Source organism: Pan troglodytes, chromosome 5 (genome assembly GCF_028858775.2).
Source record: "Pan troglodytes isolate AG18354 chromosome 5, NHGRI_mPanTro3-v2.0_pri, whole genome shotgun sequence".
Taxonomy (NCBI): domain Eukaryota; kingdom Metazoa; phylum Chordata; class Mammalia; order Primates; family Hominidae; genus Pan; species Pan troglodytes.
The window spans coordinates 6,261,381-6,280,054 of NC_072403.2; the positions used below are offsets into that span (position 1 = coordinate 6,261,381).

General features: G+C 48.2%; 1 protein-coding gene across 5 annotated transcripts in view; it reads left to right on the forward strand.

The window, feature by feature from the left end:
* Window positions 1-18,674, forward strand: part of DUSP22 (dual specificity phosphatase 22) — a 58,874-nt gene that overhangs the window by 22,709 nt on the left and 17,491 nt on the right. Inside the window, exon 1 of one of the 5 annotated variants that reach the window (XM_063812043.1) lies at window positions 263-296. The exons of the other annotated variants lie outside the window; for them this stretch is intronic. The gene's annotated coding sequence lies outside the window, so the exon portion shown is untranslated. Of the gene's footprint in view, window positions 1-262; window positions 297-18,674 lie in introns of those variants that run through there. 5 annotated transcript variants of the gene reach the window in all.

The following is an 18,674-nucleotide window of genomic DNA, read 5'->3' on the forward strand; positions in this document are numbered from 1 at the left end:
CTTAGCATCAGTTACAAAGGGCTTTTGGAAACTCTAGTTCTGCCTTTATTGTGATGGAGACTAAGTGAGAGAGGGTATTCATATTGTTGGATATGGCCATGCAAGTTTAGAAAACTTAGCACACTTTATTCCCCTCTGGAAGGTTCACGGTTGTGTTGTCAGAATAAAGGCTTGAGAGCCCTATTGTGCAGACATGTATCAGCCTTTGTGAGCCGGGAGACATTGTATGTGCTTGCTTATGTGATGTGCCTCCTACTGAGACCCCCATGGAACATGTCCTGTGAAATCCAGGGGATGTAAGTAAGGAGGCTCCCATTTTTACTTAGGAAGGAACTAAGGAACTTGTGACTTGGTTGCTTTTGGTTGGATTAGATTGGACCCCATTATTTGGGTAATTTGTTGGGGGTTGGGGTTTCCCAAAATAGCATTCATAGCATCTTGTACTCTTCCTAGCAGCCTGGCTGGAAGAAGAAAATAGAAGGTACTGTTATCAGGCCTTCAGAGTGGCTGTGCCTTGCCTCTGGTCAGGGAGTGGCTGGGTGGTCTCTGATGCGTCTTGGGTGGATGAGAGAAGATGTGTTTATCCACTGGACCATGATGGGTGAGGTGGTCAGCCAAGGGAAAAAGGCCTATGTCTCCAATTACTACCTCTTCAGAAGAGTAGCTAAGGAGTAGACCTTCCAGAATGAAGATCTTAGAAACGTAATAGAAACCTGGGGACCTTCAAGCTCTCTAGTAAGCCCTAAATTCACATCTGAGATTCTGAGGAGCTCTGACCCATTTCTATGCCCCACCTCTCTCTGTCGGAGACAGAAATCCCAGCTAAACAGGGTCTAGAGATCAGCAAGCCTAACTCTATCATTGGGTGGACAAAAACCTGGACGTTGGGAGACAGGAAAGGACTTGCCTGGGATTCCCATGGCTGTCTGGGTAGCTTGATGGGAAGCCGGGACTCCTCTCCCAGACTGGGGATTTTCCCAGCATGCCCCACTGCCTCTGTTCTCTCCTAGCACGACTGATGTTTCTGATATCCTTAGTGGTATCGATAGATCTTACCAGATCACCTTTGAAAAAGGTTGTGCTATTTGTGCTTGTACTAGCAATGTATGAAAGTGCCTTTCCCTGCCATGCCATCACCAGCACAGAGCTTTGCTCTTCTTTCCTTTTAATTAGCAAGATTTTTGCTGTTATTTGCTGCAAATACCCCCTTCACACATCCTGTCCCTTTCCAGATAGTTCTTCCCTTTGAAGACAAAGGGTTACTGATTTATTCATTTCTTGAGCTCCTCCTATGTTCCAGGTCTTGGGACAGGTACTGTGGGTAACAGAAGTGAGTTCATCCCAAGATCTTCCCTGGCAGAGCCTTCGGTGTATGCACAAGATACGCGTTGTAGCTGCTTTATAAATATTGGTGACAGTGAGAGAAGAGCTGTGGCTTGGAGCAGGTGGCAAATCCCATAGGAACAGAGCCTGTGGAAGCCCAGAGAATGAGATCCTTCTTCTGCCGTTGAATCTGGAGACATTTGACTGGGCCTTTGGCGATGCCTAAGAATTCAGAAAATGTGATCCCTGGCATTCCAGCTGGTGGAGAATGCCAGGACATGACTTCCTCTGAGAACTCTGAGTCCAGCAAGGTGGATGGTGTTATTTAGTGCCTCTATGGCTTAACCAGGCTGGTTCTCACATCATCTGTCAGCAAGTGGCAGGGCCAGGGCTGGAACCAAGGCCTTCTCACTACAGAGGCAAGGGTCTTCCTGCCAGCCATAGCCCTTCAGGACTACACTTTTGGTATCAAAACTTTGGAGCACACGATGCTAGTAAAATGGCTGAAAATCATTGCCACATATATTAATTTCAATAGAAAGTAAGCCCAGACCTGTTTAAGAGGAAAAAGCAAAATCTTCCTTCGCCTGTTTCTGTGCTCAGGACTTTGTCAGGGAGTTGCCCCTGTGTGCTGAAAAGTGTTTCCTTATTTGTGGGGACGGGTGGGAGCAGTGTCTTCAGCGTCTACTGATGGCTCCAGGTTTGAGGGCTGGTGAAAACTCCTATTGCAAAGACAGTGATTTTTCAAATCAGAAACCTGATATTGTTTGTAGTTGCTGAGAAACTAATATTGAGCAATGAAAGGTTTCTCCCTTCCCCTGAAAAAAAGAAACAGAACTCTTTCTAATGTAAAAATTTCGGTGTTTCATTTTTCATTTTGTGTATTTAAGCAGAGCACCTGCAGGAAACAAAACTATTTCTCACTATTAACAAAAAAAAAGTTTTAAGAAGTATTCTCATGCCTTCACTAAGCTTCTAACATGAAGAACCTTACCTTTTTAAAAATGACATATTGTAAGATGACAGTGTAGGATCAAGTAGAGAAAAAATGATTTATACTCATTTATGAAGACCAGGGTATTGTATGTATATACCAGGTAGATTTTATGAGCTAGAGTTCAGCTTGGATATTTTCTGTTTTCAGTGTGAACCATTTATGGTGTTTTTAAAAGAATGGGATGTTTTCATATGCAGACATTTATTCTTGGTGATTCTGTTTATATTTCTTTTAACATTGAAGACATTTTTTGAAGTGTTGATGCCAAGACTTTACTTGTGTTAGTTTTGTTTGTAGTTGGCTTCTTCCTCTGGTTGTTAACTGTGTGCCTGTACTTCTGTCTTTATTTACCTGCTTATTGATGAGGAAACTCACCAAGGTGAGACGCCCAGTCTGCTTGGACGGCCCCATCCTTTTTCCCCGGGTCAGTGCCCAGCGGCCACGTGGGCCTGAGGCCGAGGTCTCCTGGAGGGACCCTGGTTTCCTGCCACATGTTCCTCTTGCTGATCTACCCCATTTCTCTTGAACAAAAGTTTTGTTGGCTTCCCAAATGTAAAGCAAGCCAGAAGCAAGATGATAAAGGGTGTTTAAAGTTGAAGAAGGCATGTGTGTATTCTCTTTCCTCTCTTCCCACCCTCTCCTGCTCACATGAATTCTCCCCTCCCTCCGAGCTCAGCCCCAGCTCTCCTTCCTCTGAGAGGGACACCGTCAGGGTCCTCCGAGCTCAGGACTTCGGCCCCTTTTCTGTAATATCTTCAGTTTGTACTCTCAGTTGGGCCATGAGACACGTGTGCACTGTCCCTGCTTCTGTAGGATATTAAGCATCCATTTAACCTGTGCTTTATGACGTAAGTGTTCATGGCCCACATCGGGCTCCTGAGCTGGCCTGCGAGCCCACACAGGCAGCTGCCGTGCTGGGGTTTCTCTGGTCCTTGCAGCACTTGGCTTGGATCCAGCACACAGGGGCCCCTCTGCAGATGTCTGCTGATGAAAGGTGAGATTTGCACCATTTAGCCCCGTTCCAAAGTGAGAAATCATGTCTCATCACGTCTTTGGCCACTTGTGGCTCATTAGGACGTGAAAGTAGAGTGGGGTCAAGAGTGATTTCTTTATCGTGAGCAATTTGTGAAGCCAGAGGATCGGTTGGTGCAATGCAGCCTCGCTTATATGGGCAGTCTGTGTAGTTCCTCACTTCCTTAGTAAGCAGCGGTGCCTGTGGATGTCCTGTTCTACAGAGCTGCTGGGGCCTCTGGTTCAGAATGATCTTTTCCTAAGTTGTTACAACCAGTAATCCCCTGTGCAGCTCCTGTGACTTTCTGATTGATCTCTAGAGAGCTACCTTTGCTTGGCATTAAAAGCTTGGCTCTACAAAGAGGACCATGCATCCAAGACACAGACAGTGACAGTCAATTAAAGGAGGATTTGCCATGGTCAAGCCCCATGCCAGGGTTGGCACACAGCTTGTGGAAACGCTGTCACAGACTTCATGGAGCTTATCCTCATTAGGAAAAGCTGAGAGGACATTCAGGGCACAGGGACTTGTGTTCTGGTTGTAAAGGGAGAGCCTCATTGCCTGTGGCCCTCCTCCAGCAGCCACCGAGGCTGACATGCAGGCCGTCACCTCCAGCCCTACCTTTTCCCTAGGTGACCACAGCAGGCCTCAGCTCTCAGGACCCCAGGGGGTGACCACAGCAGGCCTCAGCTCTTAGGACCCCAGGGCCTTTCCCCAGGTGACCACAGCAGGCCTCAGCTCTCAGGACCCCAGGGCCTTTCCTGTCCAGAACCTGCAAGTCACAGAAGCTATAGGTTGCCCTTCTCCAGGCACAAGGAGGATAAAGCCCCAAAGCCACACATCTCATACACACAGATGTGTACAGATGTTCAAGTGTGCAGCCATTCATGGCAGCGCTGTTTGTAATGGCAACAAATTGGAGCCAACCCACATATTCAGCAGAAGGGGAGTGGTCAGTGCTGGTTCATCCATATTAAGGAATACTCGGCAGCAATTCAACAAGAAAAGGAAGACGTCTGTGTGTTCACAGGGTTAAGTCCACTGTTAAGAAAAGGAAGCAAGTTATAGGATGATACCCATCATATAATCACATTTATGTAAAGTTTAAAGTCAATGGTGTATTTCTGTATTACATTTATATGCATGATAATGCACAGATAAGGGTTTGAAAGGACCAGGCCAGACTCCTCAAACTGGTGATTTCCTAGAGAACTAGAATGGGAGGGGAGGGAGGGAAGGATGATTCCCACTTTTTCCTCTATTTAAAAAAAAAAAAAATTCTTGAATTTATTTGTCACAATAAGATCACGTCCAAGTATCTATTCGAGTGAAGACAGTGGGAGAAAGAAGGGAAGGGGGTCTGTGGGCCATGCTCTGGGTGTCTGGTAGTGACAGGTAGATTTCATTTGAATGTTCAGGCCTGGCTGGAAGGTGATCTGTGTTTGGCTGCGCTGTGTTCATAGATGCATGTGTGATGCATGATGTCAGGCAAGCTACATCCCGTTGTCCACGGCCGATTGGTACAAAGCAAAGTATGTCATCCACTTTATTTCAGTCATCTTAATCTTCAATCTTCAAAGGGAGAAGATGGCCCAAGACATGTATTTACTGGTCTAGACTTTCTTTCCTGTGTGCTCTATTTCTACCTGAATGATTGGACACAAAATGAATCTATGCCCTTTTTTAGGACTCACAGATCCCCGGGGGATACAGCTTGAAGCGCTGGGCAAGATTTCCCATTTGCGTTGGCCATTGTTTCCAGCGTGGGTGAATTCAGCTATCTTACCGAAAAACACTGTGGGTGTCAAGTTGCTAGAAAGGTCCAAGTCTTTTGAAAACCAGTTGCTGTTTGACCTGGAATGGTTTTCAGATTGACAGTTGTTTCCAGCACACCTCAGTTGTTTTCATCTCTCTAGGAAAACCTCTTTGAAGCCACCCAGAATCAGTGGTACTTGCTGTACCAAAAGCTTACAGCAGCTTTCGTGTGTTGAGGCAAATTTGTTTGAAGCCAACCCCAGATTTAAATAGATATGACTCAAATAGAAATGATTATAGCAGGGATCGAAAACTGTCTAGTAATCGCTCTTTCTTGAAGCAAGCTGTATCTAGGTTTCTCGTGTGGCAGTCGGGTGTGTAAGAGCGGCCTCTCCGCCGGCTGGTCCTGCTACCACAGACTCACTTGCAAATGGAGCCCTAGAACTCCTGCATGGCTGGACTCAGAGGGCTTGAGATCTTCCAGTACTTAACTGAGTCTAGGGAGGACATGGTTTTTTAAATTTCTAAATCAAAGAACTCTTTTGGCCTGGCTTCCTAGAGGTACCCTGTCCTTCAGCTGGGGACCTTCTCTCTAGGGCTCGTGCTCACTGACCAGCCTCTCCTTACAACTGAAGACTTTTGCAGGACACTCTTCCTAGATGTTGCCTTCATGTTGAGTCCCGGTGTCTGAGTGTTTCCTCCTGACTGCTGTACTTGAGCAGTCACCTGGCACAGGTGTGTGGAGGACTCTGTGTTCTTGGAGTGGGTTTCCTGGTTTGCATCTCACCCTGTCCACGGTGGAGAATGTGTGAGGGGCAAGATCTGCCGGGATATCCAAACCAAGGTCTTGGGAGAAGCATGCAGCGCGTGGGCTCCTCCGTGTTCCGACTGAGTGTAGTGTGCATAGACACCACTGCAGCCTGGTTGCCCTTGGGTGCCAAAGTGCCTATCATAGATGGCATGGGCTCTGCCAGTCCATGCAAGGGCTGCATGGCCATGGGCTGGGAGATTTGGGGAAGACTTTGTAAAGAGAGGGGTGTTGAGGCAGCCTCATAGGACTAGTGCGGTTTGACTCAGTGGGGAGGGAGGGTGAGGGGTGTGTCTTCTGTAGGTTTAGTGCTTCAGGGCAGGTCAGGGAGGGGGAGATGAGCCCCACCTGATGATAGAGTGGAGGCGGTGGTCAGTATAGGTGAGGGTGGTGCTGTCTTCAGTTCTCCTTTTGGCTACGTTGGAAGTTGTTACTCCTCCAGACTCAGCAAACATTTATTGAGCACCTACCTTGTAGCAGGGATTGGGGATAAAATACAAAGAGAAGTGAGATGTGTCCCAGCATTAAGGAGAGACAGGCGTGTAAATCCTTAAAAATGCATACCAGAGGCAAGGGCCCTGGGCACCCAGGGGAGGCGGCTAACACTGCAGGGCAGACAAGACAGCAAGGCTTCACCAAAGGTGAAAATTTGGTGTGGTCCTAAATGATCATAGAGGTTTGCCAGGCAGTGATGGAGATGACAGTTGAGTTGGAGGTGGGATTCTGGGTAGAGAAAGCAGTGTGTGCAGAGGTACAGGGTGCACTAAGGGATGGGGCATGCAAGGGAAGGTGTGTCCTGGCACTTTGGGAGCTCACCAGGGTGGCTGGACTGGAAAAGCAGGCTCAGAGCAGATTAGCAAAGACATTGTTTGTTAAGCTGTGGAGTCTGAACTTCATCTTGCAGTAAGCAGAGACCCAGCAAAGATTCATGAACAAAGCCAGGTGACACATTCCGATTTCTTTTGCAGGATGTTGTCTCAAGGTTAGAGTGGAGTGAGGGAGTTGGGTACCCCAGAGACCCTCGAAAGCTCTTGAAGTAATCCTCATTAGAAGTGATGAGGGTCTGAACTGGGATGCTGGGGACTGGATATTTTTTAGAAGTGAAAGAGTCAGATTTGATCTGAAAATCTTCCATAAAGTGACATAACAGAGTTGAAAATGAAAGAAGGGGAAAGATTCTCTAGCAAGAATCAAGCAAAAGGAAGATGGCATAGCGATAGTTTTTATGAGATAGAATGGAATTGAAAGCAAAGGAAAAAATAATAATAATTAGGGTAAAGAGGGAAACTACATTAAAAAAAAAAGGAACAATCCATTGAGAAGTTACAACAGCCATAAACTCATCAGACATCTTCAAAATACAGAAAGAAAGTCATTTCTCAGACTGGGGAGTCAGGGATGCCTGAGGGTACAGCTAATTAGGCTATAAGTACCCATGGCTCTGCCACCCAGGGATGTGAGTGCTCCAGGAAACAGAGCTGGGTGGAAGAAAGGGACCAAGCTCAGTCATGGGTGGAATGTTCATGTGATATTCATCAGTGGATAGAAATACAGGTCCAGGGCTCAGGAGAGAGGTCTCGGCTGGACGTGAAGATTTGGGCATCACAGTATCACAGTGTATCTACATAGAGTATACATATCATCTACATAGTGTATACATATCTACATAGTGTATACATATCATCTACATAGTGTATACATATCTACATAGTGTATACATATCTACATAGTAAGCTAAGCCATTGCTCTTAAATAAAACCATGGGAGAAAATGCTAGGACAGCATGACCAGGGAATGACGGTGGGGCCATCCTCCAGTGTCTTGCTTTTATGTGGTGTTATGCGATGGAATTCACAGCCTGTGAACACGTGATCTTGGGAGACACACATCTTTGTTACTCCTGTAACCCCTTGTGTGGGTTCTAGTTAGTCTCAGCTCTTCTGAGTGCAGTCCTTGGGGTTCCCTGCAGGGGTGCCTCAGGGCACTGTGGCCCCAGTGTAGAGCTTGAGTTTTGCTTCCCCCAAGCTGAGATTCTGCAGCTTCTCATTCACAGATTCCAACCCAAGAAGACCCTTGTGTTTGGCTGTTTTAGGTGCTGTGGACACTGGAAAGGGGAGACTAGGTGACGTGAATAGCAAGTCTGAAATGCTTTCAGAGGAGATGCAATTCTGTAAGGAGTTTGAAAGAGAAGACAGGCTTAGCTTGGTAGAAACAACCAAGGAGAATATCTGTGGAGAGCATCCGCGGAGGGAAAGAGTGTTTCTTGTTCCGGGTTGGGACAGTACCGTGTGTGGCTGGCTGACTAGCAGAAAGCTTAAGCATCATGGTGGTGGTGGTGATGGAAGAGGACATCTACTCCAGGGAGATTCCGTGGGTTATGGCTGCTTGGTGCGGGGGGCCTTCAAGTCTGCAATAGGAAGTTTGAATGGGAAGTTAAAGGGGGTAGGTTGGTTAAGACCCAAAGCCGGGTTAAAGGGCTCTCTGGGCCCCATTGTTGTTTTTAGCCATAAGAAAATGCGCCCTAGTTTACCAAAGACTGGTTTAAGCAAATCTGCTGTTTTCAGGTGCTCTGAATAATCATTGCCTGCTAGGCAATGCAGGTGGACCTTGTGTTTGCCCACACCTGCAAGGGAAGTGCTCCAATCTTATTTTAAAACTCTGAGAGTGAAGCAATAGCACCTAGCTAGTTTCATCACCTTATTACAGGCTGTGAACAAGCTCTGTCCATGCTTTTAAAAATGTGTTCCCGTCTGCGTGGCCAGACTCCCTGGGATGTTTTAAAGACATGTGTGCGTGTGTGCGTGTGTGTGTGTGTGTGTTGAGGTGGACAGTATCAAACCCTAGGTTTGAATTGAGAAGTTATTTCCCTCCTTTCAGTTATCACCGCAGCTACTGCCAGCGTCAAGTTTCAGCATTCATCACTGAGCAGGGGCATCACCAGCTAGCTCTGGCCTTCTTTTCCCATGGGAAAGCAAATGAAATGCATGGTGAAAGTTCTGGGCATGGAAAGGAAGTAGGTGCATCTGAAATCTGAGTTAGAGCTTCTTTCTCTTGAGGTCCAACTTTTCGTTCTCAGGTTTTTCCCCGGCTAGTGGGGGTTAATCCACAAGGCCCTTGGCTCTTTCCGTGAGAGGTGCAGCCACTGTCAGTGCAAGGAGAGGATGTGGGGAAGTGGCTCTTAGGGCGTCCCTTTGCCATCTTAGGATGGCTGCATAGGCACAGATTTCCCTGTCAGTTTGTAACTCTGGGGTGAACAGAGCAGAGCTCAGACCTTGGCTTGAGACTCCTACTCTTGGAAATTATTCCTAAGCAGAGGAGTTCAAGGATCATTTCAGCTGTACTGACCTGGGAGGAGGCAGAGCCTCGCCGGGGTAGAATAGGTACAAATCAAATATATCTATTTTATGAAATACCTTGTTCCAGGAGATCAGCCCCGCAGCACCCAAGTGGAAGCAGTTCGAAGTCTCCTTTACATGATTGTCAGTGAGAGCAGATGGAGAGTGCAATTAAATTGCACCGTGGAATGGCTCCACCCTATGCCCTGAAGAAGAAAAGATCTCATAACTAGCAAAGGAAGATAACATTGCCAAGTGTTTTTGGTTTTTGGCTTCCTGGTTTTTAAAAACTGTTCCTTTAAGCTGAGGTTTCCTGCCTTTTCTGATGGAAACCTCTGCAGCTGCTCCTACTTCAGCAGTGGGCTTGCAGCCGCATGGCTACCCCAGTGAGTGTCCTCTGGCCTCCTTGGTGGCCAGAGCACTCTCTTCCCCTGTGCTTCCACATGTGGGCTCTGACCGAGGTGACCTAGGGCCTCCTTCTGTGCCATGCTAGCAGCGGCAGGCGTGGAGAGGGTGGAGGGCTTGGAGGAGTGCCGCCCTTCCTGGGGAGGCCTGGGAGCAGTGACCCGCTCATCCTTAATCAGAGCAAGGAACACGCTCTCCCACCCACACCTGCTGCCGTGAACGTCAGGCAGTGGGTGCCGCGGAGCACAGGAATGCAGCGCGTCTCTAATATTAACTTGCTGCATAACAGAGGGGTGTCCCTCCTGGTGTTGAGGAGAAAGAGAAGAGCCGCTGTTCTCATTTCTCTCCACTCTCCCACCCCGTGGACGTTCTTTCTGCCCTGAGCTCCCGTGGCCCTCACCATGTCCAGCCTTTGCGTGTCTTGAGCCTCAGCCTTGCCCATGCAGAACTGGCCAGCCCTGGAGGGCAGCACCCTGCTCTGGGTCAGTGTTTGCCTCTCTCTCAAAACAGCTTCTAGAGTATGATCCCAGAGGGAGGATGTGGTGTTCAGCTGGAGGGATCGTCCGTGCTGTTTAGAAAGGGCTTCCTAGATGCTGCAGATTGTGTCCAAGCCTGAGGACAAGCGGCAGTCTACAAAGCCTGTAACCCATCTGCAGCTGATGGACCCATTCCATCACCAGCGAGGGGCTCCCAGAGCTCACTGGCTTAGCCAACTGCAAAACAGGCACAATGTTCCCAGCAGCGCTGCGTGCCTCCCTAAGGAGGGAGCTGTGTTTAAGACAGGCTGCCGCATCCTGCCGGAAAGGGGAGGCTGGCTCAGGGAGATACGTACAGCACACAGCTTGAAGAGCAGTGTGGCCCTCTCCCAGCTGGTGCCTGGAGAGTCATCTGCCCTGGGCTTCTGCGTCCTGGTGTGTGCAGTGCTGTACCTGCTGGTGCCTGGAGAGTCATCTGCCCTGGGCTTCTGCGTCCTGGTGTGTGCAGTGCTGTATCTGCTGGTGCCTGGAGAGTCATCTGCCCTGGGCTTCCGCGTCCTGGTGTGTGCAGTGCTGTATCTGCTGGTGCCTGGAGAGTCATCTGCCCTGGGCTTCCGCGTCCTCGTGTGTGCAGTGCTGTATCTGCTGGTGCCTGGAGTCATCTGCCCTGGGCTTCCGCATCCTGGTGTGTGCAGTGCTGTATCTGCTGGTGCCTGGAGAGTCATCTGCCCTGGGCTTCCGCGTCCTCGTGTGTGCAGTGCTGTATCTGCTGGTGCCTGGAGTCATCTGCCCTGGGCTTCCGCATCCTGGTGTGTGCAGTGCTGTATCTGCTGGTGCCTGGAGAGTCATCTGCCCTGGGCTTCTGCGTCCTGGTGTGTGCAGTGCTGTATCTGCTGGTGCCTGGAGAGTCATCTGCCCTGGGCTTCCGCGTCCTGGTGTGTGCAGTGCTGTATCTGCTGGTGCCTGGAGAGTCATCTTCCCTGGGCTTCTGCGTCCTGGTGTGTGCAATGCTGTATCTGCTGGTGCCTGGAGAGTCATCTTCCCTGGGCTTCTGTGTCCTGGTGTGTGCAGTGCTGTATCTGCTGGTGCCTGGAGAGTCATCTTCCCTGGGCTTCTGCATCCTGGTGTGTGCAGTGCTGTATCTGCTGGTGCCTGGAGAGTCATCTGCCCTGGGCTTCCGCGTCCTGGTGTGTGCAATGCTGTATCTGCTGGTGCCTGCAGTCATCTTCCCTGGGCTTCTGCGTCCTGGTGTGTGCCGTGCTATATCTGCTGGTAATTATGCAGATGGGATTGCCCTTGGAGGAGAGTCACTGGCAAATCCTGTCTACTACCATTTATTGAGCATCTACTGTGTTCTGGCACTGCACTTAGTATTTTTCACATGTCACATTGACTTTCCTTGTTTAAAGTCCTGTGTTCAAGGGAAATCCTTCTGTCCCTCTCTGCATCAGAGCAAAGGAGAATTGAGCACAGCTGCAGATTAAGAATGCTGCAATTCTAAGAAGGTGGTGTGCTGTATCAGATGTCATTTAAATGGAGAAGACAAATGGGATGTGCAAAACAAGCTGTCACCATCAGAATGACTTTGTGCAATGGGACTGTCTAGACCGGGGCTTGGCACACTTTGGCTGTCAAGGCCCAGGGAATATTTGGGGCTTTGGGGACTTCTGCTGCAGCTACTGTAGCCTCCACCATGAGGTGAGGGGCCACAGACAATACGTGAATCAGTGGGCACAGCTGTGCCCCGTGAACATGGGCCCTAGTTCACCCACCCTGGGCTTCGCTGTTGGGCAGCAGGAGCATTACTGAGAGGAAACTAAGAGCTTCCAGGAGTCCAGCCAGGTCTGAATCTTGGGGCTGGGTAGCCCCCAGTTTAATGCAGCCCCAGAAATGCCCAGCATCTTTGCCTTGTCTTTGCCTGTCGTGGTTTTCCGTGTGGGAGCGTGCACTCACCACGTCCAGCAGAGCCCCATTCACAGCTGGAGGAGAGTGAAGGTGGAGGCACGGGCCTGGCCGGCCCGCGCTGGACGGTGACTCCAGGGCTACCTGCAGGTGCCGTGGCCAGCCTGGGAGCAGTGCTGTCAGGGCGCATTGGGTTGGTGGCCACATGTTTAAAATTCTGAAATGGCATGTCCCTCCTCATGCATTCCTTTCTTCATTTGGAACCGTTTACAGGAGAGAGGTGCCAGGAGACTGATAGATGATTACCACAGCCGTGGGAGTTCGAGGAATCTGGGGTCTAGTGAGAGAGACTGGCCCTTCACACGCAGTGCCAGTCCTCTGTGCCAGGGCCATGCGCCTGTGTGCTGCTGGTGGTGTGGGGGCCCAGCGTGGGGCTGAAGTCTGCTAAGGGTGAGGCCGAGGAGGTGAGAGAAGGCTCCACAGAGAGCCTGGTGGGTATGTCAGGGAGGTTTTACCGAGAAGAGCCACGCAGAAAGCCTATTCCAGAGAGAGAAAACCACAGGGACTTGGCAGGATGGCCGGGAGCAGGGAAGCACAGAACATGTGGGGAGACTTAACAGCAGCCCAGGGTTGCTGGAGTTTGAGGAGTGAGGGGTGGTAGGAGGGAGAGATCATGGATGTGAGGTCAGGAAGGGGGTTGTGGACAGATGCTGAAGCACTGTGAAAATGGGTCTTCTCTACTTTGCAGACAGAGAGGAGCCACTGAATATTTTTCAGCAGCTGAGATGTGTGATCAGATAATGTTTGTAAGAGATAAATTTTTCCCTGGTGATACGTACAGAGAACACTCCTAGAATATCTGCTGCTGATTTCTAAGCAGCAGCTTTCACTCATGGCAATTTTTTGAGATGGGTTGTTCAGGCTTCACCTTCATTAAGTAATACCACGGAATGCCTTGGTCCCAAGTGACTGCTGAAACTGGCCCAGTTTTCATGAGTCACAAGTGTGTACATCAGCAAGTCCTGCAGCTGAACTGAAAGCACCCGGTAGGGCTTTCAGTGGTGAGACGGAGCTAGAGTGAATCTCCCTCACTGCCTTCCCATAACCCAGCCTGTACTGGCTGGAGGAAATCCAACATTCTGACCGTGCCCACTTTAGCCTTGCACTGAAATATCTTGAACAAAAATAAGCTTTTGAGTTCTCATCTGTTGATCTGACAAGTCAAATGTATGTCGGTTTTTGACTAACCTGAAAGAAGTCACAGGTGTTGGAGGTTTCTCATTTGCATGTTGTCTCACAGTATCAAACCAGAGGCTAAATCTTGTCTCTCCACTCTGACCTCCTGCTCCCTCCCCGCCCCATCAGTACCACAGAGTTCTTGGAAGTTATTATTTGTAGTACGGTTTCCTAAATTTAGCTGATGCAGGAAGAATCAGTGGCAAATGGGTGCTTTAAGAAAATACATCTTCAGTTTAGAACCTGGACTTAAAACATGAATAATGCAGCCTAACTAAAGGAGCATATTTATCTGCCATGGCAGCTTTCTGCAGTAATTTATTTGGGACTTTTGCTGTGATGCAAACAAAAAAGAGAGGAGAGGTCTTGTCTGCTGGACCTTGCCTATTTTTTGTGTTGACTTCCAGTACTTAGTCCATAGGCATACATAAGTTTTTCCAGGTGTAATCTTCCTTGGGATGGGATTTCGAATTCTGCTTTTTCCCTTTAACCTTACATAATTTCTACAAATGTTATGGGCTATGTGAAAGTCATACCTGGAGGAGAAATGATCAAAATGCATGTGCCACGCACCGAGCTGGGCTGCCACACACGTAAATGAGCATTCTCATATGCTTTCTGTGGAATAAAGACACCTTGCAAAGAGGAGACAGCTCATCAAACCTGCAGTGTGCCTCAAAAAGCAATTTCAAGTTCCTGATTGCCATCTCCTGGGTCTACGATCTTCAAGAGTGTGGCCAGACGGTTTTCACAGTTTGCTTGCTGTCAGGTTTATATGAAAGTGCAGTAGTCAGATTCATAGAGATAGAAAGGTGAAAGGTGGTTGTCAAGGGCTGCGAGGAATGAGGAGTTATTACTTAATAGGTGCAGAGTTTTACTTTAGGAGAATGAAAAAGTCCTGGAGACAGGTGGGGTGATGGCTGCACAACAGTGTGAATGTACTTAAGGCCACTGAACTGTACACCTTAAATGGTTACGATGGTAAATCTTTTCTTTTTTTTGAGACAGAGTCTCGCTGTATCCCAGACTGGAGTGCAGTGGTGTGATCTCGGCTCACTGCAACCTCCACCTCCTGGGTTCAATCGATTCTCCTGCCTCCGCCTCCCGCATAGCTGGGATTACAAGTGCATGCCACCACGCCTGGCTAATTTTTGTATTTTTTAGTAGAGACAGGGTTTTACCATGTTGGCCAGGCTGGTCTCGAACTCCTGACCTCGTGGCTCACCTGCCTTGCCCTCCCAAAGTGCTGGGATTGCAGGCATGAGCCACCACGCCCAGCCTACGATGATAAATCTTATGTGTATTTTACCACAAAATAGTATATAGAGAGGCTGTCTCCAATGAGAGAGTCTTCTGCTGTGTGTGTTTCTCATCATAGTGTTACAAGCTGTGACCTTGCTTCTGATCAGGGGAGGAGTGGTTCAAATTTAAATTTGGCTTTTAATTCTTTTTTTTTTTTTTTCAGGGTCAGGCTTCTGGGAATGTGGTGAAAGTCGCTCTTGAGAGTTCGCTGGCTGGTTAATTGTGGTGGAGGGTCAGTGTGAATACAGAGTGTGTGTACAGGGGCCGCACAGGCCGGTGAAGCAGGGCACCCGGCACCTCCCTCATGGGACTCATTTTCAAATAACAGGCACCATTGCTGGAGGAGGACCCCCCTGGGCTCACCATACTGTCACTGCTGTCGCACAGGCTGAGATGAGAAACTGGGGCTTCTAGTGGTGACATGTTTATTAGCAGCCAAAATGACGTTTCCATTGCATGGTTTCCTGCTCCTGGCCCTTAGGAACTTGCTCTCCTCCTCCTTGTGTTTTGAAGAGGCTCCTGCAGGGATCCAGTTCTGTCCTGTAACTGGTTTCTGTTGGCTTTGAGAGGAGAGAGACATGGCTTCTGAAGGGTTTATCTTCCTTGTGGAAAGCAGAATGTCAGCTGGGCTCTTGAGAAGACTCTCCTTCTTACAAGCCTCAGAAAGAAAAGAACAGTGAATGTTAGAAATCATACTTGAAACAAGCGAGAGTTTGATCTCTTTCTTTACCAGTCGTGAAATCAGAACCTTGGCCCTGCTTTTCAGGGACCTGCCTCCGTATCGTTTTAAGTGTAATCTTTAGTTTCAGGCCCAAAGAAAGGTAAAAACCTTACTTTTGGTGGTTACTATACTTGTTGAAACAGAAAACTGAAAAGTATTTAGAACTTTTGAGAAGATGGACTCAGGCAGCTCTAAGCTCTGGTTTGAAGAGCCGCTGGAAAACCTTCTGAACTTTCTTCTCCTCCAAGTGACGTCTGTTGTTTCTTTCAAAACCTAAACACAAAACCTTCACTAGAAAAGCTGTCCTTAGCAGATCCCCCATGTCTCCTGCCTCTCTCCTGCATCTTCCAAATTCTTACATCACGTGGTTTTATACCGGTTGTTCTATACTAATTGTTTTATACATGCTGCTTGGCGTTAGTAATGTACCGTGTACACCTGGTCCCCTCAACACAGGTAGAGACTGTTCCTTGCTTCTTCCCCCTTTTCCCCTCCTGGTACTCACTTCGTCATGTTACGCCACTTAAAATGCCATCATCGCTGCTCTTTCTTTGTCCTCATAGAAATCATGACGGTCTTGAAGCAAACACAGAGCCCGTTTTTCTTAACTGAGCTTGTTTTTGTATTTCAGTGTACTCGAGATTGAAGCACCATAACTTGACGTTTAATAGCCTCATAAAACTGTGATGTTAATTGGCTTTCCACCAATCCACTGTTTTGGAACATCGTGGAAAGTGCTGAATTCTTATTTATTTAGTGAGACTTTTATTGCTACAGGAAGACAACCCATTTTATCTTTACTTTTTCAAATATTAGAGGTAGTATGAGGGAGTGAATACCTTACAGCAAACACTGTACTAATGGAAACATTGCTGTTATCTTCATTACTTACAAATTTTTCAGATTGTTCTAGAATTTTTATTGCTTTTTTTTTTAACCTCCAAGTTTGTTATACTTTCCATAATTTATCTAAACTTATCCTATCCTTTATTTCTATTTCTGTAAACTTCAAAACCGGAGAGTGGTCCTGTCTTGAGGACCTATTTGGTGAAACCGTCTATTCCACATCACATTAAAACATTTGCAGAACGTATTCATTAGTACTAGGATACTTTTAAGTGGGCCAGCTTTCTTGTGGCACTGGGGGACTCATGCTGCTTTCTGAATTAGTAATTAACTGTCATGAATTGTACACATGTGCAGGTACCTGAAGCTGTTCTAAGGTAACTCAAATTCTGTAGTCTGTGGCTTGGGAGAGACTTTTCATGCTTTGTTAATAACTAAACCAAGATAAATAGATGTTCTTAGGTGGCGAGCAGCTGAACCTTTTTGACAGTTTTGACTCCTTCCTTGACTGAGTTTGCATATTCTTATTGTGGATCACGCCGACTAGCTCTCAGCTGCGTCCTGTTGCAGTGGCCAGGAGGGACGCTGGTGTCCCTTGAGCATGTGTGGGTGGCTTGCTGTTTGCATGGTGTGGGCTGAAGCCCAGCTCTCGTTTCGTGGTCACTGGCACAAATGATGGTGCTTTACAGTATTTTTCTTTCCTTGCACTCATCTGGCAGTGTGATCTTTGTGTTCGTTGGTCTCATCCTCTGTCTCATCACTCCGCAGACATTTCAGTGAGTGCCTGCTGTGTGCCGGGCACCCTTGCAGGGAAGCTTGTTATCATTGCTGTTGTCATTCTGTCTTCAACAGAATATAATCTTGACTCAGGTTTTCTATTTTTAACTGTCCTGCCTTAACAGCAGGTGGTCCCCAAATTGTGGTTGGGAGCCATTTTGTTCCTCTTCAGAGGATTCACAGATGGGAAGCTGCAGCTCCACACGCCCACCCCAGCGACTGTGGGCAGGGGCCAGCATGGCCAAGAGCTGCCTCCTCATCCTGGTGGTTCCCAGATGGAGAGATAGCCTTTGCCGTCTTCCTGTGGGTAGATTCTCGTGCCCACCTGACAAGGTGCTCCTGCCTCATGGGACCAGCCTGAGTTGGTCCTTTTGCTCATCGGGTGCCACAAAGGGGAACACAACCACACATGGAGACAGCCCATAGGAAGCACAATACTGTCCAGTCCCACGGCTGGTATTTATAGCCAGCAAAGAGCTATTCAGCAGAGCCTCTGTCCATTCTCTTCCTGTGCTTCTTTTTTTTTTTTTTTCTTTCCTCTTGATATATAGACTAGGCTGATTTTAGATTCTGCTGGAATAAAATGGCTGTCAGTCAACATCTGGGGGAGGCGGGCATTTCCATCTCGTCTTAAGCTTCCTTGCCAGATGGAAGTCGCTGACACTGAAGATGGCACTAGAAGGGAAGGTGGGAACTTGAGGCTCCTTCTGGTCTGTCTGGAGGTGCTGGTCTCCAAGGAGCGTGGAGGAAGAGTGTGGGAGGAAAGGATTTCACAAGCTTCTGGACTGATCGACTGCCAACTCTCACTTAAGAGTAAAAGGAAAGAAGTGAATGAGTCATTTCAATGGCGGCTGCAGGAGGTGATCAATGTATGTCCATCTATACCAACAAGCTTGTTTGGCCTCCACGAAGGAAAGGACTGAAATTACTTTTGACAATAATACCTCCTTTTCCGTTTGTTTTCCCTTGAAGTCCCAGCTGTAATACCACTCTAGGTTTGAAGATACTGTCAGTGTTCCCAGCAGAGCACAGCCCACAAGCCCAGGAGAAATGAGGACAGAGACAGGAGGAGGCAACTGGGGATGACAAAGTGAAGGCAAAGGAGGGAGAAGCTGCTGCCTCACTTTCCTCTTCCACCAGCAGATTCTAAATTAACCCTTGGCATGGTTGAAGCCCATTTGGTCTTAAGTGAGATGTTCCCATGTGGATAAACAGCAGTAAAGTTCATCTCCTTCAAGACCCAAAAGGGCCTTTATTGGAAGGTGTAAAGATTGATTTAAAGCTGGAAACAAAATGTACAGAAACTGTGAGGGAGAAAACGTTTTTGATTCAAAGCATACAGAAACTGTGAGGGGAAAGATGTTTTTTCTGACCCCTCATCATTGTGGACGAGGCAAGAGGGAATTCTCTCACTTAGGTGTTAGTTGCAGTGAACAGATCCTGCTCTGACTCAGTTTCAGCAGGAAACAGCTTTTACTAAGAGAGATTCAAAGCTCATGGTTCCCTCAGAATAGATGGAGAACAGGTTTTAGGCTGAAGTTCAGGAGTGATCCCCAGAAAACTGGCCCCAAGCTCAGCGCCCACTTTGCCCTGAGCCAGCCCACCCCTGCCCCACCTGCCCCGGCAAAGAGCATGTGCTCTGCCCCCGCCCTGCGCCCACGAAGCGCACGTGTGCTTCCCGGATCCCACTCAGTAGCTGCCCATCCGACTCCTGAGGGCCAGGTGGGGAGTCCCTAATCGCAAGGGAGGTTGGGACATGAAGTGTGTCTGGCGCCTGTA